The sequence below is a fragment of the Schistocerca cancellata genome, chromosome 4, assembly GCF_023864275.1.
Source record: "Schistocerca cancellata isolate TAMUIC-IGC-003103 chromosome 4, iqSchCanc2.1, whole genome shotgun sequence".
NCBI lineage: Eukaryota > Metazoa > Arthropoda > Insecta > Orthoptera > Acrididae > Schistocerca > Schistocerca cancellata.
This window is the reverse complement of record NC_064629.1, coordinates 496,903,745-496,930,665: the sequence shown is the minus strand read 5'-3', so window position 1 is coordinate 496,930,665 and position 26,921 is coordinate 496,903,745. Positions and strand designations below refer to the sequence as shown.

Genomic DNA, 26,921 nt, shown 5'->3' with positions numbered 1-26,921 from the left:
GTGGAATAAATGAAAGTAAGTTGATCTCAAGTCCTATTCAAACTCCAAATCAGGAGTTTGATGAAATGGACAAGATCGTTCCTATCATTAATGTTGATAGGAAGAGAAGTTTTGTAGAGTTGTTGGTCATTAAAAAGGAGAGGATTGATACCTCTATAAATGGGGTATGAACCCATTAGCTTCTTTAGCTTACCTTTTTACATTAAGGTGTACGATGCACGTTAGTTTTTGATACTAAAGGAGGTAGTTTAATTCTGTCTTATGTAATTTTTAATGAAGGTAATTGTTATTTACTTGATTTACCCTATCAAGGTAACCCTTTAATCAGGCACTTCATTTATATATAAATTAAAATTTTTTTTGGAAATTTGTTTATGTATTATTTTGGTTATTTCTAATTAATTTATCTCGGTTCGGATAATTTGAGCATATATTATATATTATATACAATAAATAATTTGTATTAATATATTACACTTAATTAAATTAAAATACTTATAATGTTATTTTATTATTATTAAGTGATTATTTTAATACATTTATTTACCTAGGATTATAGCTACTTATGTTTGTAGCTTAAAATAGGTTATTTTATTATAAATTATATAATAATATGTAAATTAATATTAAATATTATTATAATTGGATATAATAAATATAAGTTCTATTATTAAATATAAAATATTATATTAATATAAATAATTATATTAATTATAATAATATAATTAGATATATTTACTGTAATTAAATTATTTAATTAATTAATATTTAAGTTAACTTAATATAAAGTTAATTTTATATTAATAACATATTACATTAATTTACATAAATGTATAAAATATATTTATTATATTATTTAATCTTTCTTTATTATTAGTGAAAAGAAAGATTAAATAAGAAAGAATATAATAAATTTTTGGTATACATGTTCCATATTAATCTTTATTTATATATAACAGAGAAGTTGTTGTGGTCATTCGAGGGCGTGTTTCTTTTTTTTGTCACTAGTTGTGTTTTTTTTTCATTAAATATTTGAATCTTTTATTTTTTCTTAATTTTATAAATTTTTGAATTTATTATTTTGTTTCCAAAAGTTTTATTCTTGCTTATTTATTCACTTTTTCTTTGTATTATATGTAAGTTTTGTTAAAGTAAATGTTTATTTTGCAGTAATTTGATTTAATTATCAAGTGATTTTGGATTCAGCAATTGATTTAGTATTGGCATAATTCGTGCCAGCAGCCGTGGTTATACGATTGATACAAGTGAATATTATTGGTTAAAACAGTTTTTTATATTTTTAGGGTTAAAATATAAATTTGTAAGGTGAAATGTTAAAATTTATATATAGCTCTTTTTATGAATCTGTGAAATTTAAATAATAAACTAGGATTAGATACCCTATTATTTTAAATGTTAATTATATTTACCAGGGTACTATTAGTTAAGGTCTTTAAACCCAAAGAATTTGGCGGTATCTCATTCCATTCAGAGCAACCTACCCCGTGATTGATAATACACGATTTACTCTACTTAATTTATTTGTTTGTATAACTCCGTTATCAGAGAATCTTTTTAGAGTTATAATATTCAAGATTTATAATTATAAAGTATTTCAGGTCAAGGTGCAGCTTATAGTTAAGAGGAGGTTGGTTACAATAGATTTTTGTTTATAACGGATTTGATGGTGAAATACTTTTAATGAAGGTGGATTTGATAGTAATTTAATTTATTTAATTTAACTGATATTGGCTCTGAGGTGTGTACACATGGCCCGTCGCTCTCATGATTGATTATTCAATTTTATTGTATTAATTTAGCTTCAATTTAGATGAGATAAGTCGTAACATAGTAAATGTACTGGAAAGTGTATCTAGTAAGAGTTTCAAGATATAACTTATTAGTAAAGTGTTTCATTTACACTGAAAATTTTTCTGTGCAAATCTTGATTATTTATTTTATTATATTTATTTTTTGTTTATTTAATTATTTAATAAAAATAATTTTGTGGAATTTTGTCTTAGTATATTTTGTAGAATTGATTTTTTAAATTATAGTTTATTGGTAATGTAATTGTTTTATGAAATATTATTTTAAATTTTTAAAAGTAGTTTTTTTTTGTTGTACCTTTTGTATCAGGGTTTATCAAAATTTTAGTATTTATTTTCTTGTCTCCATTTGGGTTGATTTATAAATAATTTATAGTTAATGTATCATAAATATTATTAAATTATTTATAGAAATGAGATGTTAATCGTTTCCCAAGATATCTAGTTTCTTAAGAAAAAATTTAATATTTTGAAGTTAATTGTTTTTATTTAATTTTTAAATATAAATATTAACTTATTTATTCTTTAAGGGATCAGCTTTGAAGTTAATAACCAATAATTTGTTTTATAAAATATAATAGTAAGCTTTAAACCAGCTATCTCTAAGATTACGTTTTAGTTCATTATTTTTTATTTTGATTTTTAATTATTTTAGGTTTTTTATTAAGATTATTTATTTAATTTTAAAATATTTGTAATAATGATAGAATTAGTATATTTATTTGTATATAATTTTTACCTTGTGAATTTATTATAAGGAACTAGGCAAAATTGATTTTCGCCTGTTTATCAAAAACATGTCCTCTTGAAAATACTTTGAGGTCTGGCCTGCTCACTGAACAGATTTTTAAAGAGCCGCGGTATTTTGACCGTGCAAAGTAGCATTATCATTAGTCTCTTAATTAGTGGCTGGAATGAATGGCTTGACGAGAAATCAACTGTCTCTTAATAAATTTTTGAATTTAACTTTTGAGTCAAAAGTCTTAAATTTTTCTTTAGGACGAGAAGACCCTATAGAGCTTAACATTTTATTTTTATATAGTATTTTGTTTGTCTTTCTATATTTAATGATGATGTTTTGTTGGGGTGACATGAAGAATAAATAAACTCTTCATTATTATATCATTTATTTATGTTTGTTGTTTTGATCCATAATTTATGATAATAAGATTAAATTACCTTAGGGATAACAGCGTAATTGTTTTTGAGAGCTCATATCGACAAAGCAGATTGCGACCTCGATGTTGGATTAAGAAAAATTTTGGGTGCAGTAGCCCAGTGATTAGGTCTGTTCGACCTTTAAATTCTTACATGATCTGAGTTCAGACCAGCGTGAGCCAGGTCAGTTTCTATCCTAAGATTATTGATTCATATTAGTACGAAAGGACCATATGGTTGAAATATTTTTTATTTTATTGATTAATACTAATTAAATTACTATTTTGATAGATTAATGTGTTGAATTTAAAATTCATTTATGTAGATTTTTTCTACAAATAGTATTGACACTTTATGATTTATTTATGTTTATTTTGATTTTTCTTTTATTAGTTATTTGTGTTTTAATTAGTGTTGCTTTTTTAACTTTATTAGAGCATAAGGTTTTAGGTTACATCCAAATTGTAAAGGGCCCAAATAAAGTAGGTTTTGTAGGAATTCCTCAGCCCTTTAGTGATGCTATTAAGTTAATTTGTAAGGAGCAGCCAATTCCTACTATATCTAATTATTTACTTTATTATTTTTCTCCTGTTTTTAATTTAATAATTTCCTTGGCTGTTTGAGTAATTTTCCCTTACTTGACTTATATGTGTTCTTTTTCTTATGGATTTTTGTTTTTTTTATGTTGTACTAGATTAGGTGTTTATACTGTTATAATTGCTGGTTGGTCTTCTAATTCAAATTATTCTTTATTAGGTTCTCTTCGTTCTGTTGCTCAAACAATTTCATATGAAGTAAGTTTGGCTTTAATTTTATTATCTTTAATTATTTTTATTGGTAGTTTTAACATGTTTGATTTTATAAATTATGAGCTTTATTGTTGATTTATTATTATTTCTCTTCCTTTAGCTTTAGCTTGTTTTGCTTCTTGTTTAGCTGAAACTAACCGTACTCCTTTTGACTTTGCCGAAGGTGAATCTGAGTTAGTTTTAGGTTTTAATATTGAATATGGTGCAGGTGGATTTACTTTAATTTTTTTAGCTGAGTATTCAAGAATTGTTTTTATAAGAATGTTATTAGCTTTAATTTTTTTGGTAATGATTTTTATTCTTTTATATTTTTTATTAAGTTTGCTGTAATGTCCTTTGGGTTTATTTGAGTTCAGGGAACATTACCACGTTTTCGTTATGATAAGTTAATGTACTTAGCTTGAAAAAGTTTTTTGCCTTTATCTTCAAAATTTTTTATTTTCTTTGTTGGTTTAAAGATTTTATTTCTTTCATTTATTTAGTGAAATTTTTTAAGAAAAGTTAATAGAAGAGTTCAACTTCGTCTCGGCAGATGTGAACTAAACTACTAAACGCTATTTCAATATTTGATGTATAATGTATAGCTAAAAATAGTCCAGGTACAATTTGATTTACTAAACATAGTCCTAGTAGGGACCCAAAATTTCATCAAAATGAAATATTTGTTGGTGCAGGTAAATCAACTAAAGAGTTATTAATGATTTTAATTAAAGGATGTCTTAATCGTAAAGGTTTATTGATTAGTAAATTATCTTATTTTACGAATAGGCCCCTGGTTAATATTGGTGATTTTAACAACTGCTAATAGTGCCAAAAATAAATAAATTATTATTATTATTGTAATAATAAATGTTTGTCTATTATTTAGTTTTTCTAAAGATATTGTTATTTCTTGATAATTGATTGAATTATCAATATTTATAGTTTCAGTATTCTTGATAAGTATATAAATATTGTTATATCTTCAATAATTAATATTGATATAATAAATACTCATATAGTTAAGGTAATAATTATCGTAATTGATTTAGGTAGAAATATTTCGTTTGATGCAATTCTCGTAATATAAATAAATAGAACTAATATACCACCAAGAAACGTTAAAAATAAAATATATGATAATCAATATCTTTCCATTATTGTTCCTGTTATTAGCCTGACTAAAAAAGTTTGTAGGATAATGAAAGGCATTATTGATATTGGGTGTCTTAATTTAATAAAATTAATATTAATTACGTTTGATAGTGATATAATTAATATTTTGTTCATTTCAGGGGTTAGTTTATTAAAAATATCGGTTTTGGGGACCGATGATGGAAAGCTTTTCCACCTCTGAAGTTTTGAAAGTGGGGCTGAACTTATTTCCGGTTTACAAGACCGGCGTTTTTTTTAAACTATTAAAACTAATGTTTATATTCTCTGTCTTTACTTCTTTATTGATTTATTTTGCTGGTGTATATGTTTTTTCCTCTAAACATAAGCATTTATTAATGGTTCTTTTGAGATTAGAATATATTGCTCTTTCTTTATTTATATTAATTATTGTTTTTCTTATTGAGTTTGATTATGATTATATTTTTCCTGTAATTTTTTTGGTTTTTTCTGTTTGTGAAGGTGCTTTAGGTCTTTCTATTTTAGTTTCAATAATTCGTTCTCATGGGAATGATTTTTTTAATTCATTTGGTTTATCTTTATGTTAAAGTATTTATTTATAACTATTTTTTTGATCCCTCTTTGTTTGGTTAATAATTGTTGATGGTTGGTTCATTCTTTAATGTTTATATCTAGTTTTGTTTTTATGATTGTATTTAATCACAAGCGGATTTGAATATGATTAGATATTATTTTGGTATTGATTATTTTTCTTTTAGTTTGATTTTGCTTAGTTTTTGAATTTGTTCTTTAATAATTACTGCTAGAGGTTCAGTTTATTTAAGTTCTTATCATTCTAATTTTTTTGTCTTTATAGTCTTAATTTTAATGATTATGCTTTATTGTTCTTTTGCTAGATTGAGTCTTCTTTCTTTTTTATTTAGTTCCTACTTTACTTTTGATTTTAGGTTGAGGTTATCAACCTGAACGTTTACAGGCTGGTGTTTATTTAATTTTTTATACTCTGGTTGCTAGATTACCTTTATTATTAGTTTTATTTAGGGTTTATGATTTTTCTAATACTTTGTATTTTCCTTTATTGGTTGATTTTGGTTCTTATTATTTTATATTTTATGTGTTTATAATTCTTGCCTTTTTATTAAAGTTAGGTGGTTATGGTATTTTTCGTATTATGAAGGTTATTTCTTATTTGGGTTTAAAGTTTAATTATTTTTGATTGTCTTCAGGTTTATCTGGCGGGGTTATTGTTAGATTTATTTGTTTTCGTCAGGTTGATTTAAAGTCTTTAATTGCATATTCTTCTGTTGCTCATATAAGAATAGTTATTGGAGGATTGATGACTATGAATTGATGGGGTTGTATAGGTTCTCTTTCTTTAATGGTTGGTCATGGCTTGTGTTCTTCTGGTTTATTTTGTTTATCTAATATTATTTATGAGCGTTAGGTAGACGAAGATTATTAATTAACAAGGGTATAATTAATTTGATACCAAGAATGGCTTTATGATGATTCCTTTTGAGCTCTTCTAATATAGCTGCTACTCCTTCTTCAAATTGGGTAGGTGAACTTACATTATAAAATAGAATTATGTCTTGATCTTCTTTTAGATTTTTTGCTTTAATTTTTTTGTCTTGTTTTAGAGCTGTTTATACTTTATACATGTATTCTTATTCTCAGCATGGTAATTATTATTCTGGTGTTTATACATGTTCGCTTGGTTATTTTCGTTAATATCATCTTTTACTTTTACATTGATTACCTTTAAATATTCTTTGTTTAAAGGGTGAGTATTTTTTTGTTTATGTTGCTTAAGTATTTTAATTAAAAATGTTGTTTTGTGGAATCAATGATTTTAATTTTTTCATCTTAGGCCGTGAATTTGTTTTCTATTTGTTCTTTGATTTTTTTTTCTTTATTCTTGTCTAGAACTATAATTTTTATTTTGGGTATTTATTATTTAATAATTGATTATAGAGTTTTTGTTGAATGAGAACTTTTTAATTTAAATGGTTCTATGGTTGTTATGACTTTAATTTTGGATTGAATGTCTCTTATTTTTATGCCTTTTGTTATGTAAATTTCTTCTTTGGTTATTTATTATAGAGAGGACTATATATCGGGAGAAAAAAATATAAATCGTTTTATTAATCTTGTTTTAATATTTATTCTTTCTATAGGTTTTTTAATTATTAGTCCTAATTTGATTAGAATTTTATTAGGATGGGATGGTTTAGGTTTAGTTTCTTATTGTTTAGTTATTTACTACCAAAATGTGAAATCTTATAGTGTGGGTATATTAACTGCACTTTCTAATCGTATTGGCGATGTTGCTATTTTAATTTCTATTGCTTGAATATTAAATTTTGGTGGTTGAAATTACATTTATTATTATGATTTTATTTCTAATTCTTTCGAAATAAAGCTTATTACTATATTATTTGTTTTAGCAGCTATAACTAAAAGAGCTCAGATTCCCTTTTCTTCTTGGCTTCCTGCTGCTATGGCTGCTCCTACTCCTGTTTCTGCTTTGGTTCATTCTTCTACTCTTGTTACTGCTGGGGTTTATTTATTAATTCGTTTCAGACCAATATATGATGCTTATAATTGTGGTTGATTTTTGCTTTTAATTGGTTGTATAACTATATTTATGTCTGGTTTAGGGGCGAATTTTGAATTTGATTTGAAGAAAATTATTGCTCTTTCTACTTTAAGACAACTTGATTTAATAATAAGAATTTTGGATATGGGTTACCCAAAACTTGCACTTTTCCATTTATTAGCTCATGTTTTATTTAAGGCTCTATTGTTTATGTGTGCAGGTTCAATAATTCATAATTTAAAGAATTCTCAGGACATTCGTTTTATAGGTTCTATTGTTAATTTTATGCCTTTAACTTCAGTTTGTTTTAATGTTTCTAGTTTGTCTTTGTGTGGTATCCCACTTTTAGCTGGTTTTTATTCAAAGGAATAAATTCTTGAAATGGTTTGTTTAAGATGAATTAATTGTTTAATTTGTTTTCTTTATTTCTTTTCTACTGGCTTAACCGCTTCTTATTCGTTTCGTCTTTTTTATTATTCAATGTCTGGTGATAATAATTTTTATTCTAGATTTTCTTTTGATGATAAGGGTTATTATATTTCATTTGGTATAATTGGTTTATTATTTATTGCTGTTTTTGGCGGCAGTCTTTTGTCTTGATAAATTTTTCCTATTCCTCATGTTATTGCTTTGCCCTATTATTTATAGTTTTTGACTATTACTGTAGTTGTTTTGGGTGCTTATTTGGGTTATCTTATTTCTAATTTTGATTTTTCTCTAAATTTATTTTCTTTATGTATACTTTCTTTTGTCAGATTTGCTGGTTGTATGTGGTTTATAACTTTCCTTTCAACTAAGTTTATTAGATATATTACTTTAAAATTGGGTTATTATTCATCTAAATCATTTGATTATGGTTGGGGTGAATTATTTGGTGGTCAAGGTTTATATAGACTATTTATTTATTTAATTGGTTATATACAATGTTGATATGATTCTAATTTTAAGATTTATCTTTTAACTTTTATTTTTTGAATGTTTATTTTGGTGGTATTATTTTTCAATTACTTAAATAGCTTAAGATTAGAGCGTAACACTGAAGATGTTAAGGAATTATTTTTACTTTTAGGTATTTATAAATATACATATATTATTTTTACAGTGAAAATGTAATGTTTTATTTAAACTATATAAATTTTAGAAATCTTAACGGAATTTAACCGCTAATATAAAAAGTTAGCAGCTTTCATATTGACCTTACATTTCCTTAATTGGAACTTTATAGTTCAATTATATTATTAACAGTAATACGCCTCTTTTTGGCTTCAATTAATAAGAATAAGGGTATTTTATTTACCAACCTTCCAGGTCGAAACTGACTGCAATATTTCGCTTCTTATTCTATTTAAGGTTGATTGATTATATCAATACTTTTTGAATGCAACCCAAATGTTATAGTTAACTACAACCCTTTATTCTGCTCATTGTAAGGCTCCTTGATTTCATTCATGGTATAGTCCTCCTAGTAATACTATAATAAAAAATATTGTTGATATTGTTCAGATTATAATATCTGAAGTTTTAAAAATAATTACAATTGGAAGGATTAGTGCGATTTCTACGTCAAAAATTAAGAAAATTACTGCAATTAAGAAGAATCGAAGTGAGAAGGGTATTTGTGCTGATCTTTTTGGGTCAAATCCACACTCAAATGTTGATCTTTTTTCTCGGTCATTAATTAATTTTTTTGATAGTGTTGTTGCAAGGATTATAATTATTATTGGGATAATAAATCTAATACAAATTCTTGTAGATAAAATTAGGATTGTTTTTCTTGATTAATATCAAGCTTTTTGATTGGAAGTCAAATGTACTATTTATACTAGAAAAACAATTATCTACCCCATCAATAAATAGAGATGTATAAGAATAATCACACTACGTCTACAAAGTGTCAGTATCATGCTGCTGCTTCAATTCCAAAGTGGTGTCTTGGTGAGAATTGGTTTATTGAATGTCGAAGTAGACATGTTGATAAGAAGATTGTTCCGATATTTACATGTAGCCCATGGAATCCTGTTGCAACAAAGAATGTTGATCCATAAACTGCGTCTGCAATGGTGAAGGGTGCTTCTCAATACTCATATGCTTGAAGTATAGTGAAGTATAGTCCTAGTAATACTGTGAAGAATAGTCCTTGTAATGCTTGAGTATGATTAGATTCTATTAAACTATGATGTGCTCATGTTACTGTTACTCCTGATGCTAAAAGAATAGCTGTATTAAGTAATGGAATTTGTATAGGATTAAAAGGTTGGATTCCTATTGGGGGTCATAATATTCCTAGTTCAATAGTAGGTGCTAGTCTTTTCTAAAAAATGCTCAGAAAAATGAAACAAAGAATAGTACTTCTGATGCAATAAATAAAATTATCCCTCATCGTAATCCAATTGATACAAATGCCGTATGTAGTCCTTGGTATGTTCCTTCTCGTACTACATCTCGTCATCATTGGATTATAGTTAGTAAGGTAATTCCAAATCCTATTATATATAAGTTATTGTTAAATAAATAAGTTAATGTTAAATAGGTGAACCCCCCCATGAACCATGGACCTTGCCACTGGTGGGGAGGCTTGTGTGCCTCAGCGATACAGATGGCCGTACCGTAGGTGCAACCACAATGGAGGGGTATCTGTTGAGAGGCCAGACAAACATGTGGTTCCTGAAGAGGGGCAGCAGCCTTTTCAGTAGTTGCAGGGGCAACAGTCTGGATGATTGACTGTTCTGGCCTTGTAACATTAACCAAAACGGCCTTGCTGTGCTGGTACTGCGAACGGCTGAAAGCAAGGGGAAACTACAGCCGTAATTTTTCCCGAGGACATGCAGCTCTTCTGTATGATTAAATGATGATGGCGTCCTCTTGGGTAAAATATTCCGGAGGTAAAATAGTCCCCCATTCGGATCTCCGGGCGGGGACTACTCAGGGGGACGTCGTTATCAGGAGAAAGAAAACTGGCGTTCTACGGATCGGAGCGTGGAATGTCAGATCCCTTAATCGGGCAGGTAGGTTAGAAAATTTAAAAAGGGAAATAGATAGGTTAAAGTTAGATATAGTGGGAATTAGTGAAGTTCGGTGGCAGGAGGAACAAGACTTTTGGTCAGGTGATTACAGGGTTATAAATACAAAATCAAATAGGGGTAATGCAGGAGTAGGTTTAATAATGAATAAAAAAATAGGAGTGCAGGTTAGCTACTACAAACAGCATAGTGAACGCATTATTGTGGCCAAGATAGACACAAAGCCCATGCCTGCTACAGTAGTACAAGTGTATATGCCAACTACCTCTGCAGATGATGAAGAAATAGATGAAATGTATGGCGAGATAAAAGAAATTATTCAGGTAGTGAAAGGAGACGAAAATTTAATAGTCATGGGTGACTGGAATTCGTCAGTAGGAAAAGGGAGAGAAGGAAACATAGTAGGTGAATATGGATTGGGGGGAAGTAATGAAAGAGGAAGCCGCCTTGTAGAATTTTGCACAGAGCATAACTTAATCATAGCCAACACTTGGTTCAAGAATCATAAAAGAAGGTTGTATACCTGGAAGAATCCTGGAAATACTAAAAGGTATCAGATAGATTATATAATGGTAAGACAGAGATTTAGGAACCAGGTTTTAAATTGTAAGACATTTCCTGGGGCAGATCTGGATTCTGACCACAATCTATTGGTTATGAACCCCAGATTGAAACTGAAGAAACTGCAAAAAGGTGGGAATTTAAGGAGATGGGACCTGGATAAACTGAAAGAACCAGAGGTTGTAGAGAGTTTCAGGGAGAGCATAAGGGAACAATTGACAGGAATGGGGGAAAGAAATACAGTAGAAGAAGAATGGGTAGCTCTGAGGGATGAAGTAGTGAAGGCAGCAGAGGATCAAGTAGGTAAAAAGACGAGGGCTAATAGAAATCCATGGGTAACAGAAGAAATATTAAATTTAATTGATGAAAGGAGAAAATATAAAAATGCAGTAAATGAAGCAGGCAAAAAGGAATACAAATGTCTCAAAAATGATATCGACAGGAAGTGCAAAATGGCTAAGCAGGGATGGCTAGAGGACAAATGTAAGGATGTAGAGGCTTATCTCACTAGGGGTAAGATAGATACTGCCTACAGGAAAATTAAAGAGACCTTTGGAGAGAAGAGAACCACTTGTATGAATATCAAGAGCTCAGATGGCAACCCAGTTCTAAGCAAAGACGGGAAAGCAGAAAGTTGGAAGGAGTATATAGAGGGTTTATACAAGGGCGATGTACTTGAGGACAATATTATGGAAATGGAAGAGGATTTAGAAGAAGATGAAATGGGAGATAAGATACTGCGTGAAGAGTTTGACAGAGCACTGAAAGACCTGAGTCGAAACAAGGCCCCGGGAGTAGGCAACATTCCATTTGAACTACTGATGGCCTCGGGAGAGCCAGTCATGACAAAACTCTACCATCTGGTGAGCACGATGTATGAGACAGGCGAAATACCCTGAGACTTCAAGAAGAATATTATAATTCCAATCCCAAAGAAAGCAGGTGTTGACAGATGTGAAAATTACCGAACTATCAGTTTAATAAGTCACAGCTGCAAAATACTAACGCGAATTCTTTACAGACGAACGGAAAAACTGGTAGAAGCCGACCTCGGGGAAGATCAGTTTGGATTCCGTAGAAATGTTGGAACACGTGAGGCAATACTGACCTTACGACTTATTTTAGAAGAAAGATTAAGAAAAGGCAAACCTACGTTTCTAGCATTTGTAGACTTAGAGAACGCTTTTGACAATGTTAACTGAAATACTCTCTTTCAAATTCTGAAGGTGGCAGGGGTAAAATACAGGGAGCGAAAGGCTATTTACAGTTTGTACAGAAACCAGATGGCAGTTATAAGAGTCGAGGGGCATGAAAGGGAAGCAGTGGTTGGGAAGGGAGTGAGAGAGGGTTGTAGCCTCTCCCCGATGTTATTCAATCTGTATATTGAGCAAGCAGTAAAGGAAACAAAAGAAAAATTCGGAGTTGGTATTAATATTCATGGAGAAGAAGTAAAAACTTTGAGGTTCGCCGATGATATTGTAATTCTGTCAGAGACAGCAAAGGACTTGGAAGAGCAGTTGAACGGAATGGACAGTGTCTTGAAAGGAGGATATAAGATGAACATCAACAAAAGCAAAACGAGGATAATGGAATGTAGTCAAATTAAGTCGGGTGATGCTGAGGGAATTAGATTAGGAAATGAGACACTTAAAGTAGTAAAGGAGTTTTGCTATTTAGGGAGTAAAATAACCGATGATGGTCGAAGTAGAGAGGATATAAAATGTAGACTGGCAACTTCAAGGAAAGCGTTTCTCAAGAAGAGGAATTTGTTAACATCGAGTATAGATTTAAGTGTCAGGAAGTCATCTCTGAAAGTATTTGTATGGAGTGTAGCCATGTATGGAAGTGAGACATGGACGATAACTAGTTTGGACAAGAAGAGAATAGAAGCTTTCGAAATGTGGTGCTACAGAAGAATGCTGAAGATAAGGTGGGTAGATCACGTAACTAATGAGGAGGTATTGAATAGGATTGGGGAGAAGAGAAGTTTGTGGCACAACTTGACTAGAAGAAGGGATCGGTTGGTAGGACATGTTTTGAGGCATCAAGGGATCACAAATTTAGCATTGGAGGGCAGTGTGGAGGGTAAAAACCGTAGAGGGAGACCAAGAGATGCATACACTAAGCAGATTCAGAAGGATGTAAGTTGCAGTAGATACTGGGAGATGAAGAAGCTTGCACAGGATAGAGTAGCATGGAGAGCTGCATCAACCCAGTCTCAGGACTGAAGACCACAACAACAACAACAAATAGGTGAAATCATTTTGCTAATCCTGATACAAAAACTATTGCTCCAATTGCTCCTGTTAATGGTCAAGGTCTGTAATCTACTAAGTGGAATGGGGGGTTTGAGTGAGTTGTTAACATAGGTTTAGTATACTTCTCTAGAATATAAAGTTCTTAAAATCGGGAAAACATAAGCTTGAATTATTGCTACTGCTGATTCTAGAATTAATAGAAGTATTTGTCCAATAATTAATAGTGAAATTAAGTTTATTGCTATAGATGGTCCTGTATTTCCTAGTAATGTTAATAGTAAGTGTCCTGCAATTATATTTGCTGCTAGTCGTACTGCTAATGTACCTGGTCGAATGACATTTTTAATTGTTTCAATTAATACTATAAATGATATTAATGCAGGCGGTGTTCCTTGAGGAACAAGGTGTGTAAATATATGATTGGTATGATTAACTCATCCAAGTAACATAAATCTTAATCATATAGGTAGAGCGATTGAAAATGTTAATGCTAAATGTCTTGTTCTAGTAAAGATGTAAGGGAATAATCCTATGAAATTATTAAATAGTATTATAATAAAGATTGAAATGAAGATGAATGTTGTTCCATTAAATGATTTTGGTCCTAGTAATGTTTTAAATTCATTGTGTAAGGTTAAGTTTAGTTTATTTCAAATAATATGTATTCATGATGGTGTAAGTCAAAACATTGATGGGATTAATAATAATCCTAAGAATGTTCTAGTTCAATTTAATGATAAATTGAAGATATTAGTTGATGGGTCAAATGTTGAAAATAAATTTGTTATCATTTTCAATTCAAGTTTTTTATATCAATTGTTCTTTTTTCTGCTCATTTAATAAGATTTGGTTTAAATGAAAAAAAGTTTATTTGATTAAATAAAATTAATGTAGCCGAAAATATAATGAATAGGGAGAATCATATGAGAGGGGATATTTGAGGGATTTGGATTAAATTTCCCCATCAGAAGTAGTCGTTAATTTACTATTTTTTGGTTTAAGAGACCATTACTTACTTTCAGTCATCTGATGTATTTCAAGGTGTACTAATTGTTTAGTTATTTTAGATTACACTCTAATGTTACATATTTTAACTAACTCCTTAGATTATCTTAGATAATCACTTGATAAATAAGTTTACTGAAGTTCTACATCTACATCGACATCCATACTCCGCAAGCCACCTGACGGTGTGTGGCGGAGGGTACCTTCAGTACCTCTATCGGTTCTCCCTTCTATTCCAGTCTCGTATTGTTCGTGGAAAGAAGGATTGTCGGTATGCCTCTGTGTGGGCTCTAATCTCTCTGATTTTATCCTCATGGGCTCTTCGCGAGATATACGTAGGAGGGAGCAATATACTGCTTGACTCTTCGGTGAAGGTATGTTCTCGAAACTTTGACAAAAACCCGTACCGAGCTACTGAGCGTCTCTCCTGCAGAGTCTTCCACTGGAGTTTATCTATCATCTCCGTAACGCTTTCGTGATTACTAAATGATCCTGTAACGAAGCGCGCTGCTCTCCGTTGGATCTTCTCTATGTCTTGTATCAAACCTATCTGGTACGGATCCCACACTGCTGAGCAGTATTCAAGCAGAGGGCGAACAAGCGTACTGTAACCTACTTCCTTTGTTTTCGGATTGCATTTCCTTAGGATTCTTCCAATGAATCTCAGTCTGGCATCTGCTTTACCGACAATCAACATTATATGATCATTCCATTTTAAATCACTCCTAATGCGTACTCCCAGATAATTTATGGTATTAACTGCTTCCAGTTGCTGACCTGCTATTTTGTAGCTAAATGATAAAGGATCTATCTTTCTGTGTATTCGCAGCACATTACACTTGTCTACATTAGATTCAGTTGCCATTCCCTGCACCATGCGTCAATTCGCTGCAGATCCTCCTGCATTTCAGTACAATTTTCCATTGTTACAACCTCTCGATACACCACAGCATCATCTGCAAAGAGCCTCAGTGAACTTCCGATGTCATCCACCAGGTCATTTATGTATATTGTGAATAGCAACGGTCCTATGACACTCCCCTGCGGCACACCTGAAATTACTCTTACTTCGGAAGACTTCTCTCCATTGAGAATAACATGCTGCGTCCTGTTATCTAGGAACTCCTCAATCCAATCACACAATTGGTCTGATAGTCCATATGCTCTTACTTTGTTCAATAAACGACTGTGGGGATCTGTATCGAACGCCTTGCGGAAGTCAAGAAACACGGTATCTACCTGTGAACCCGTGTCTATGGCCCTCTGAGTCTCGTGGACGAATAGCGCGAGCTGGGTTTCACATGACCGTCTTTTTCGAAACCCATGCTGATTCCTACAGAGTAGATTTCTAGTCTCCAGAAAAGTCATTATACTCGAACACAATACGTGTTCCAAAATTCTACAACTGATCGACGTTAGAGATATAGGTCTATAGTTCTGCACATCTGTTCGACGTCCCTTCTTGAAAACGGGGATGACCTGTGCCTTTTTCCAATCCTTTGGAACGCTACGCTCTTCTAGAGACCTACGGTACACCGCTACAAGACGGGGGGCAAGTTCCTTCGCGTACTCTGTGTAAAATTGAACTGGTATCCCATCAGGTCAATTACAATTGGTATGAATCTGTGGTTCGCTCCACAGATTTCTGAACATTGTCCAAAGAACAATCCAGGCCGGTTTATTGTAAATGTTCCTTGGTTTAGTCGACCTGGCGTTGCGTCAATTTTAACCCCTAATGCAGGTACTGCTCATGAGTGTAGAACGTCTGATGCTCTTGTTAATACTCGTACTTCCGTATTTATTGGTAGAATTGTTCGGTTATCTATATCTAGGAGTCGAAATCCGTCAATTTCTAGGTCTTGTTCTGGTGTTATATAAGTGTCAAATTCTACGTCTATAATGTCTGAATATTCGTATCTTCAGTATCATTGTCGTCCAATTGTTTTAATTGTGATTATTGCATCTACTGAATCATCAAGTAAATATAGTAGTCGTAATGATGGGAGTGCAATGAAAATTAGTGTAATTGCTGGTAGTGCTGTTCAGATTGTTTCAATTAAATGTCCGTGAAGTATGTTTCGGTTTGTATAGGCAATAAATAATATATAACTTAGAGCATAACCTACAATTACTGTAATTAATAATAATACTACTATAGTATGATCATGGAAGAATGATAATTGCTCCATTAATGGGGAAGCTCCATCTTGAAGGGATAAATTTGATCATGTTGCCATTAATGAATTTTCTAATAAAAGGTCAAACCTTTATTTGTAGAGCTTAAATCTACTGCACTAATCTGCCATATTAGAATCTAGAAATTAATGGTAGTTCTGAGTAGCTGTGTTCTGCAGGTGGGTTATTTTGTAGTCATTCTGTTGATCTTCTTATATTAGCTCTAAATATGATTGCTCGGTTTGTAACCATTCTTTCTCATATAATTACAATAAATATAATGATTCCTACAATAGAAATTGTAGACCCAATTCTTGACACTACATTTCATGATGTTATGCATCTGGATAATCTGAATATCGTCGTGGTATTCCTGCTAGTCCTAGGAAGTGTTGAGGGAAGAATGTTAAGTTTACCCCAATAAATATAATTGTAAATTGGATTTTTAATCATGTATTATTTACAGTTAATCCTGTAAATAATGGATATCATTGAATAACACCTCCTATGATTGCAAATACTGCTCCTATAGATAATACATAATGGAAGTGGGCTACTACATAATATGTATCATGTAATACGATGTCAAGTGATGAGTTTGCTAATACTAACCCTGTTAGTCCACCAATTGTGAATAGAAAAATAAATCCTAAAGCTCATAATAGTGGTGGATTGAATTTGAATTTAGTTCCATATAGTGTAGCTAATCATCTGAATACCTTAATTCCTGTAGGTACAGCAATAATTATTGTTGCTGATGTAAAGTAAGCTCATGTGTCAACGTCTATTCCTACTGTAAATATGTGATGTGCTCATACAATAAATCCTATTAGTCCAATTGATAATATAGCATAAATTATACCTAGTGTTCCAAATGATTCAATTTTTCCTCTTTCTTGACATACAATGTGAGAGATAATTCCAAATCCTGGAAGAATTAAAATGTAAACTTCTGGGTGCCCAAAGAATCAAAATAAGTGTTCATATAGAATAGGGTCACCTCCTCCCGAAGGGTCAAAGAATGATGTATTTAAATTTCGATCTGTTAGTAGTATAGTAATAGCCCCTGCTAATACTGGAAGCGACAAAAGGAGGAGAAGAGCTGTAATAGCTACGGATCATACAAATAAAGGTGTTTCATCTAGAGTTATACTTTCTGATCGTATATTAATTGCTGTTGTAATGAAGTTTACTGCACCAAGAATAGATGATACACCTGCTAAGTGAAGTGAGAAAATAGCCAGGTCTACAGATGCTCCTCCATGTGCGATAGCTCCTGAAGAGGGGGGTAAACTGTTCACCCTGTACCAGCACCGTTATCTACTATAGAAGATGTAAGAAGAAGGGTTAGTGAAGGTGGTAGTAATCAAAAACTTATATTATTTATTCGTGGGAATGCTATATCTGGTGCACCAATTATTAATGGTACAAGCCAATTACCAAATCCACCAATTATAATAGGTATTACTATAAAAAAAAATTATTACAATTGTGTGTGCTGTAATAATAACATTATACATTTGGTCGTCTCCAATTAGAGATCCTGGTTGGCCGAGTTCAGCACGAATAAGTATTCTTATTGATGTTCCTACTATTCCTGCTCATGCTCCAAATAAGAAGTATAAAGTACCAATATCCTTATGGTTTGTTGAGAATAATCATTTTTGCGGTAAGATGGCTGAATTTAAGGTGGTAGACTGTAAATCTACTTATGAGATGTTTCTCTCTTACCATGTGTTTAGGCCTTATATTCAATTATGATTCTAGACTGCAATTCTAGAGGTGTGAAATTTTACTAAGGCCTAAAAGATTATTCTTTTAATTATAACTTTGAAGGTTATTAGTTTAGTTAACTTAAGTCCTTAGTATAATGAGATTAAGTTTGATGCTGAGATTAATCCTGTTGTTGAAATTATTACTGTTATAGGGAGAATAATTCATGATTTTTGAGACTTTATTTTTATAGATCATGAATTTTCTGTGTACGACATAATTAGGGCTGAGAATCTAATACGTATATAATAATAAAGTGTAATTGTAGTTAATGCAACCATAATGGTTATAATAGTTGTTATGTTATTTTCTATCAATGATTGTATTACAATTCATTTTGGTAGAAATCCAAGGAATGGTGGCAAACCACCTAGGGATAGAAGAGATAAAAATATTATGAATTTAATTTCAGTCCTGAGACTGGTTTGATGCAGCTCTCCATGCTACTCTATCCTGTGCAAGCTTCTTCATCTCCCAGTTCCTACTGCAACCTACATCCTTCTGAATCTGCTTAGTGTATTGATCTCTTGGTCTCCCTCTACGATTTTTACCCTCCACGCTGCCCTCCAATGCTAAATTTGTGATCCCTCGATGCCTCAGAACATGTCCTACCAACCGATCCCTTCTTCTAGTCAAGTTGTGCCACAAACTTCTCTTCTCCCCAATCCTATTCAATACCTCCTCATTAGTTACGTGATCTACCCACCTTATCTTCAGCATTCTTCTGTAGCACCACATTTCTAAAGCTTCTATTCTCTTCTTGTCCAAACTAGTTATCGTCCATGTCTCACTTCCATACATGGCTACACTCCATACGAATACTTTCAGAAACGACTTCCTGACACCTAAATCCATATTCGATGTTAACAAATTTCTCTTCTTGAGAAACGCTTTCCTTGCCATTGCCACTCTACATTTTATATCCTCTCTACTTCGACCATCATCGGTTATTTTACTCCCTAAATAGCAAAACTCCTTTACTACTTTAAGTGTCTCATTTCCTAATCTAATTCCCTCAGCATCACCCGACTTAATTTGACTACATTCCATTATCCTCGTTTTGCTTTTGTTGATGTTCATCTTATATCCCCCTTTCAAGACACTGTCCATTCCGTTCAACTGCTCTTCCAAGTCCTTTGCTGTCTCTGACAGAATTACAATGTCATCGGCGAACCTCAAAGTTTTTACTTCTTCTCCATGAATTTTAATACCTACTCCGAATTTTTCTTTTGTTTCCTTTACTGCTTGCTCAATATACAGATTGAATAACATCGGGGAGAGGCTACAACCCTGTCTCACTCCTTTCCCAACCACTGCTTCCCTTTCATGCCCCTCGACTATTATAACTGCCATCTGGTTTCTGTACAAATTGTAAATAGCCTTTCGCTCCCTGTATTTTACCCCTGCCACCTTCAGAATTTGAAAGAGAGTATTCCAGTCAACATTGTCAAAAGCTTTCTCAAGTCTACAAATGCTAGAAACGTAGGTTTGCCTTTTCTTAATCTTTCTTCCAAGATAAGACGTAAGGTCAATATTGCCTCACGTGTTCCAACATTTCTACGGAATCCAAACTGATCTTCCCCGAGGTCGGCTTCTACCAGTTTTTCCATTCGTCTGTAAAGAATTCGCGCTAGTATTTTGCAGCTGTGACTTATTGAACTGATTGTTCGGTAATTTTCACATCTGTCAACAACTGCTTTCTTTGGGATTGGAATTATAATATTCTTCTTGAAGTCTCAGGGTATTTCGCCTGTCTCATACATCGTGCTCACCAGATGGTAGAGTTTTGTCATGACTGGCTCTCCCGAGGCCATCAGTAGTTCTAATGGAATGTTGTCTACTCCCGGGGCCTTGTTTTGACCCAGGTCTTTCAGTGCTCTGTCAAACTCTTCATGCAATATCTTATCTCCCATTTCATCTTCATCTACATCCTCTTCCATTTCCATAATATTGTCCTCAAGTACATCGCCCTTGTATAAACCCTCTATATACTCCTTCCACCTTTCTGCTTTCCCTTCTTTGCTTAGAACTGGGTTGCCATCTGAGCTCTTGATATTCATACAAGTGGTTCTCTTCTCTCCAAAGGTCTCTTTAATTTTCCTGTAGGCAGTATCTATCTTACCCCTAGTGAGACAAGCCTCTACATCCTTACATTTGTCCTCTAGCCATCCCTGCTTAGCCATTTTGCACTTCCTGTCGATTTCATTTTTGAGACGTTTGTATTCCTTTTCGCATGCTTCATTTACTGCATTTTTATATTTTCTCCTTTCATCAATTAAATTCAATATTTCTTCTGTTACCCAAGGATATCTATTAGCCCGCGTCTTTTTACCTACTTGATCGTCTGCTGCCTTCACCACTTCATCCCTCAGAGCTACCCATTCTTCTTCTACTGAATTTCTTTCCCCCATTCCTGTCAATTGTTCCCTAATGCTCTCCCTGAAACTCTCTACAATCTCTGGTTCTTTCAGGTTATCCAGGTCCCATCTCCTTAAATTCCCACCTTTTTGCAGTTTCTTCAGTTTCAATCTGCAGTTCATAACCAATAGATTGTGGTCAGAATCTACATCTGCCCCTGGAAATGTCTTACAATTTAAAACCTGGTTCCAAAAGCTCTGTCTTACCATTATGTAATCTATCTGAAACCTGTCAGTATCTCCAGGCTTCTTCCATGTATACAGCCTCCGTTCATGATTCTTGAACCAAGTGTTAGCTATGATTAAGTTGTGCTCTGTGCAAAATTCTACAAGGCGGCTTCCTCTTTCATTCCTTCCCCCCAATCCATATTCACCTACTATGTTTCCTTCTCTCCCTTTTCCTACTGACGAATTCCAGTCACCCATGACTATTAAATTTTCGTCTCCCTTCACTACCTGAATAATTTCTTTTATCTCGTCATACATTTCATCTATTTCTTCATCATCTGCAGAGCTAGTTGGCATATAAGCTTGTACTACTGTAGTAGGCATGGGCTTTGTGTCTATCTTGGCCACAATAATGCGTTCACTATGCTGTTTGTAGTAGCTTACCCGCACTCCTATTTTTTTTTCATTATTAAACCTACTCCTGCATTACCCCTATTTGATTTTGTATTTATAACCCTGTAATCACCTGACCAAAAGTCTTGTTCCTCCTGCCACCGAACTTCACTAATTCCCACTATATCTAACTTTAACCTATCCATTTCCCTTTTTAAATTTTCTAACCTACCTGCCCGTTTAAGGGATCTGACATTCCATGCTCCGATCTGTAGAACGCCAGTTTTCTTTCTCCTGATAACGACGTCCTCTTGAGTAGTCCCCGCCCAGAGATCCGAATGGGGGACTATTTTACCTCCGGAATATTTTACCCAAGAGGACGCCATCATCATTTAATCATACAGTAGAGCTGCATGTCCTCGGGAAAAATTACGGCTGTAGTTTCCCCTTGCTTTCAGCCGTTCGCGGTAACAGCACAGCAAGGCTGTTTTGGTTAATGTTACAAGGCCAGATCAGTCAATCATCCAGACTGTTGCCCCTGCAACTACTGAAAAGGCTGCTGCCCCTCTTCAGGAACCACATGTTTGTCTGGCCTCTCAACAGATACCCCTCCGTTGTGGTTGCACCTACGGTACGGCCATCTGTATCGCTGAGGCACGCAAGCCTCCCCACCAACGGAAAGGTCCATGGTTCATGTGGAAGCTCTAACTGTTAGAGATCTAATTATTCACCCTAAGTGTCTAATTGAGGAATATGCTAGAAGTTGTCGTAGAGATGTTTGATTTAAACCACCTATTGCCCCAATAATAATTCTTAGAATGATAATTGTTCAAACGAAAGTTCTTAATTGAATACAATAAGATAACACCATTATTGGGGCAATTTTTTGCCATGTTATTAGTGTTAAACAGTTATTTCATCTTGAAGCTCCTATTACTTCTGGAAATCAGAAATGGAAAGGTGCAGCCCCGATCTTTAATAATAATCTAGATCTGATTATTATTGATGGGATAAATTCTGTTTCTCATCCTATTGGATATTTTATTTGAATAAGCAAAATTGAAAATAATAGTATTGTCGATGCTATTGCATGGACAATATAATATTTAATTGATGATTCATTAATTATTATATTTTTATTTCTTGTTAGGAGCGGAATAAATGAAAGTAAGTTGATCTCAAGTCCTATTCAAACTCCAAATCAGGAGTTTGATGAAATGGACAAGATCGTTCCTATCATTAATGTTGATAGGAAGAGAAGTTTTGTAGAGTTGTTGGTCATTAAAAAGGAGAGGATTGATACCTCTATAAATGGGGTATGAACCCATTAGCTTCTTTAGCTTACCTTTTTACATTAAGGTGTCCGATGCACGTTAGTTTTTGATACTAAAGGAGGTAGTTTAATTCTGTCTTATGTAATTTTTAATGAAGGTAATTGTTATTTACTTGATTTACCCTATCAAGGTAACCCTTTAATCAGGCACTTCATTTATATATAAATTAAAATTTTTTTTGGAAATTTGTTTATGTATTATTTTGGTTATTTCTAATTAATTTATCTCGGTTCGGATAATTTGAGCATATATTATATATTATATACAATAAAATATTTGTATTAATATATTACACTTAATTAAATTAAAATACTTATAATGTTATTTTATTATTATTAAGTGATTATTTTAATACATTTATTTACCTAGGATTATAGCTACCTATGTTTGTAGCTTAAAATAGGTTATTATATTATAAATTATATAATAATATGTAAATTAATATTAAATATTATTATAATTGGATATAATAAATATAAGTTCTATTATTAAATATAAAATATTATATTAATATAAATAATTATATTAATTATAATAATATAATTAGATATATTTTCTGTAATTAAATTATTTAATTAATTAATATTTAAGTTAACTTAATATAAAGTTAATTTTATATTAATAACATATTACATTAATTTACATAAATGTATAAAATATATTTATTATATTATTTATTCTTTCTTTAATATTAGTGAAAAGAAAGATTAAATAAGAAAGAATATAATAAATTTTTGGTATACATGTTCCATATTAATCTTTATTTATATATAATAGAGAAGTTGTTGTGGTCATTCGAGGGCGCGTTTCTTTTTTTTTTGTCACTAGTTGTGTTTTTTTTTCATTAAATATTTGAATCTTTTATTTTTTCTTAATTTTATAAATTTTTGAATTTATTATTTTGTTTCCAAAAGTTTTATTCTTGCTTATTTATTCACTTTTTCTTTGTATTATATGTAAGTTTTGTTAAAGTAAATGTTTATTTTGCAGTAATTTGATTTAATTATCAAGTGATTTTGGATTTAGCAATTGATTTAGTATTGGCATAATTCGTGCCAGCAGCCGTGGTTATACGATTGATACAAGTGAATATTATTGGTTAAAACAGTTTTTTATATTTTTAGGGTTAAAATATAAATTTGTAAGGTGAAATGTTAAAATTTATATATAGCTCTTTTTATGAATCTGTGAAATTTAAATAATAAACTAGGATTAGATACCCTATTATTTTAAATGTTAATTATATTTACCAGGGTACTATTAGTTAAGGTCTTTAAACCCAAAGAATTTGGCGGTATCTCATTCCATTCAGAGCAACCTACCCCGTGATTGATAATACACGATTTACTCTACTTAATTTATTTGTTTGTATAACTCCGTTATCAGAGAATCTTTTTAGAGTTATAATTCTCAAGATTTATAACTATAAAGTATTTCAGGTCAAGGTGCAGCTTATAGTTAAGAGGAGGTTGGTTACAATAGATTTTTGTTTATAACGGATTTGATGGTGAAATACTTTTAATGAAGGTGGATTTGATAGTAATTTAATTTATCTGATATTGGCTCTGAGGTGTGTACACATCGCCCGTCGCTCTCATGATTGATTATTCTATTTTATTGTTTTAATTTAGCTTCAATTTAGATGAGATAAGTCGTAACATAGTAAATGTACTGGAAAGTGTATCTAGTAAGAGTTTCAAGATATAACTTATTAGTAAAGTGTTTCATTTACACTGAAAATTATTCTGAGCAAATCAGGATATCTTGATTATTTATTTTATTATATTTATTTTTTTGTTTATTTAATTATTTAATAAAAATAATATTGTCGAATTTTGTCTTAGTATATTTTGTAGAATTGATTTTTTAAATTATAGTTTATTGGTAATGTAATTGTTTTATGAAATATTATTTTAAATTTTTAAAAGTAGATTTTATTTGTTGTACCTTTTGTATCAGGGTTTATCAAAATTTTAGTATTTATTTTACTTGTCTTGATTTGGGTTGATTTATAAATAATTTATAGTTAATGTTTCATAATTATTATTAAATTATTTATAGAAATGAGATGATAATCGTTTCCCAAGATATCAAGTTTCTTAAGAAAAAATTTAATTTTTTGAAGTTAATTGTTTCTATAAAATTTTTTAAGTATAAATATTAACTTATTTATTCATTAAGGGATAAGCTTTGAAGTTAATAACCTATAATTTGTTTTATAAAATATAATAGTAAGCTTTAAACCAGCTATCTCTAAGATTACGTTTTAGTTCATTATTTTTTATTTTGATTTTATAATTATTTTAGGTTTTTTATTAAGATTATTTATTCAATTTTAAAAATTTTGTAATAATGATAGAATTAGTATATTTATTTGTATATAATTTTTACCTTGTGAATTTATTATAAGGAACTATGCAAAATTGATTTACGCGTGTTTATCAAAAACATGTCCTCTTGAAAATACTTTGAGGTCTGGCCTGCTCACTGAGCAGATTTTTAAAGAGCCGCGGTATTTTGACCGTGCAAAGGTAGCATAATCATTAGTCTCTTAATTAGTGGCTGGAATGAATGGTTTGACGAGAAATCAACTGTCTCTTAATAAATTTTTGAATTTAACTTTTGAGTAAAAAGGCTTAAAATTTTCTTTAGGACGAGAAGACCCTATAGAGCTTAACATTTTATTTTTATATAGTTTTTTGTTTGTCTTTCTATATTTAATGATGATGTTTTGTTGGGGTGACATGAAGAATAAATAAACTCTTCATTATTATATCATTTATTTATGTTTGTTGTTTTGATCCATAAAATATGATCATAAGATTAAGTTACCTTAGGGATAACAGTGTAATTGTTTTTGAGAGCTCATATCGACAAAGCAGATTGCGACCTCGATGTTGGATTAAGAAAAATTTTGGGTGCAGTAGCCCAGTGATTAGGTCTGTTCGACCATTAAATTCTTACATGACCTGAGTTCATACCGGCGTGAGGCAGGTCGGTTTCTATCCTAAGATTATTGATTCATATTAGTACGAAAGGACCATATGGTTGAAATATTTTTTATTTAATTGATTATTACTAATTCAATTACTATTTTGACAGATTAATGTGTTAAATTTAGAATTCATTTATGTAGATTTTTTCTACAAATAGTATTGATACTTTATGATTTATTTATGTTTATTTTGAATTTTCTTTTATTTAATATTTGTGTTTTAATTAGTGTTGCTTTTTTAACTTTATTAGAGCGTAAGGTTTTAGGTTACATCCAAATTCTAAAGGGCCCAAATAAAGTAGGTTTTGTAGGAATTCCTCTGCCCTTTAGTGATGCTATTAGGTTAATTTGTAAGGAGCAGCCAATTCCTATTATATCTAATTATTTACTTTATTATTTTTCTCCTGTTTTTAATTTAATAATTTCCTTGGCTGTTTGAGTAATTTTCCCTTACTTGACTTATATGTGTTCTTTTTCTTATGGATTTTTGTTTTTTTTATGTTGTACTAGATTAGGTGTTTATACTGTTATAATTGTTGGTTGGTCTTCCAATTCAAATTATTCTTTATTAGGTTCTCTTCGTTCTGTTGCTCAATCTATTTCATATGAAGTTAGTTTGGCTTTAATTTTGTTATCTTTAATTATTTTAATTGGTAGTTTTAACATGTTTGATTTTATAAATTATCAGCTTTATTGTTGATTTATTATTATTTCTCTTCCTTTAGCTTTAGCTTGTTTTGCTTCTTGTTTAGCTGAAACTAACCATACTCCTTTTAACTTTGCCGAAGGTGAATCTGAGTTAGTTTCAGGTTTTAATATTGAATATGGTGCAGGTGGATTTACTTTTATTTTTTTAGCTGAGTATACAAGAATTGTTTTTATAAGAATATTATTAGCTTTAATTTCTTTAGGTGGTGATTGTTATTCTTTTATATTTTTTATTAAGCTTGCTGTAATGTCCTTCGGGTTTATTTGAGTTCGGGGAACATTACCACGTTTTCGTTATGATAAGTTAATGTACTTAGCTTGAAAAAGTTTTTTGCCTTTATCTTTAAATTTTTTAATTTTCTTTGTCGGTTTAAAGATTTTATTTATTTCATTTATTATTATTATTATTATTAGTCGTAAAGCTCCCAACATGGAAGACACTAAGTAAAGATGGTTCACTTCTGGGGATTCTTATTCTTCTTGTTTGCCCACCAGGTCTTCATCCTTTGCGAGAGTTCAGCTTTTCTTTCTTCGCTCCATTTTGTTCCAGTTCTCGGCGCTTTTGTCTCTGGTTTTACCTCCCATTTGTCAACTTTAAGTTTGAAA

The 26,921-nt window shown here is 31.3% G+C and overlaps 2 long non-coding RNA genes across 2 annotated transcripts in view; both read left to right on the top strand.

The window, feature by feature from the left end:
* LOC126185166 (uncharacterized) overlaps positions 1-26,921 on the top strand; it is an 82,209-nt gene that overhangs the window by 13,901 nt on the left and 41,387 nt on the right. The window lies entirely within an intron of this gene.
* LOC126185167 (uncharacterized) lies at positions 2,415-25,185 on the top strand. Its single transcript, XR_007536972.1, has 2 exons — positions 2,415-2,650; positions 25,086-25,185. It is a non-coding gene; the product is annotated as an uncharacterized LOC126185167 (long non-coding RNA).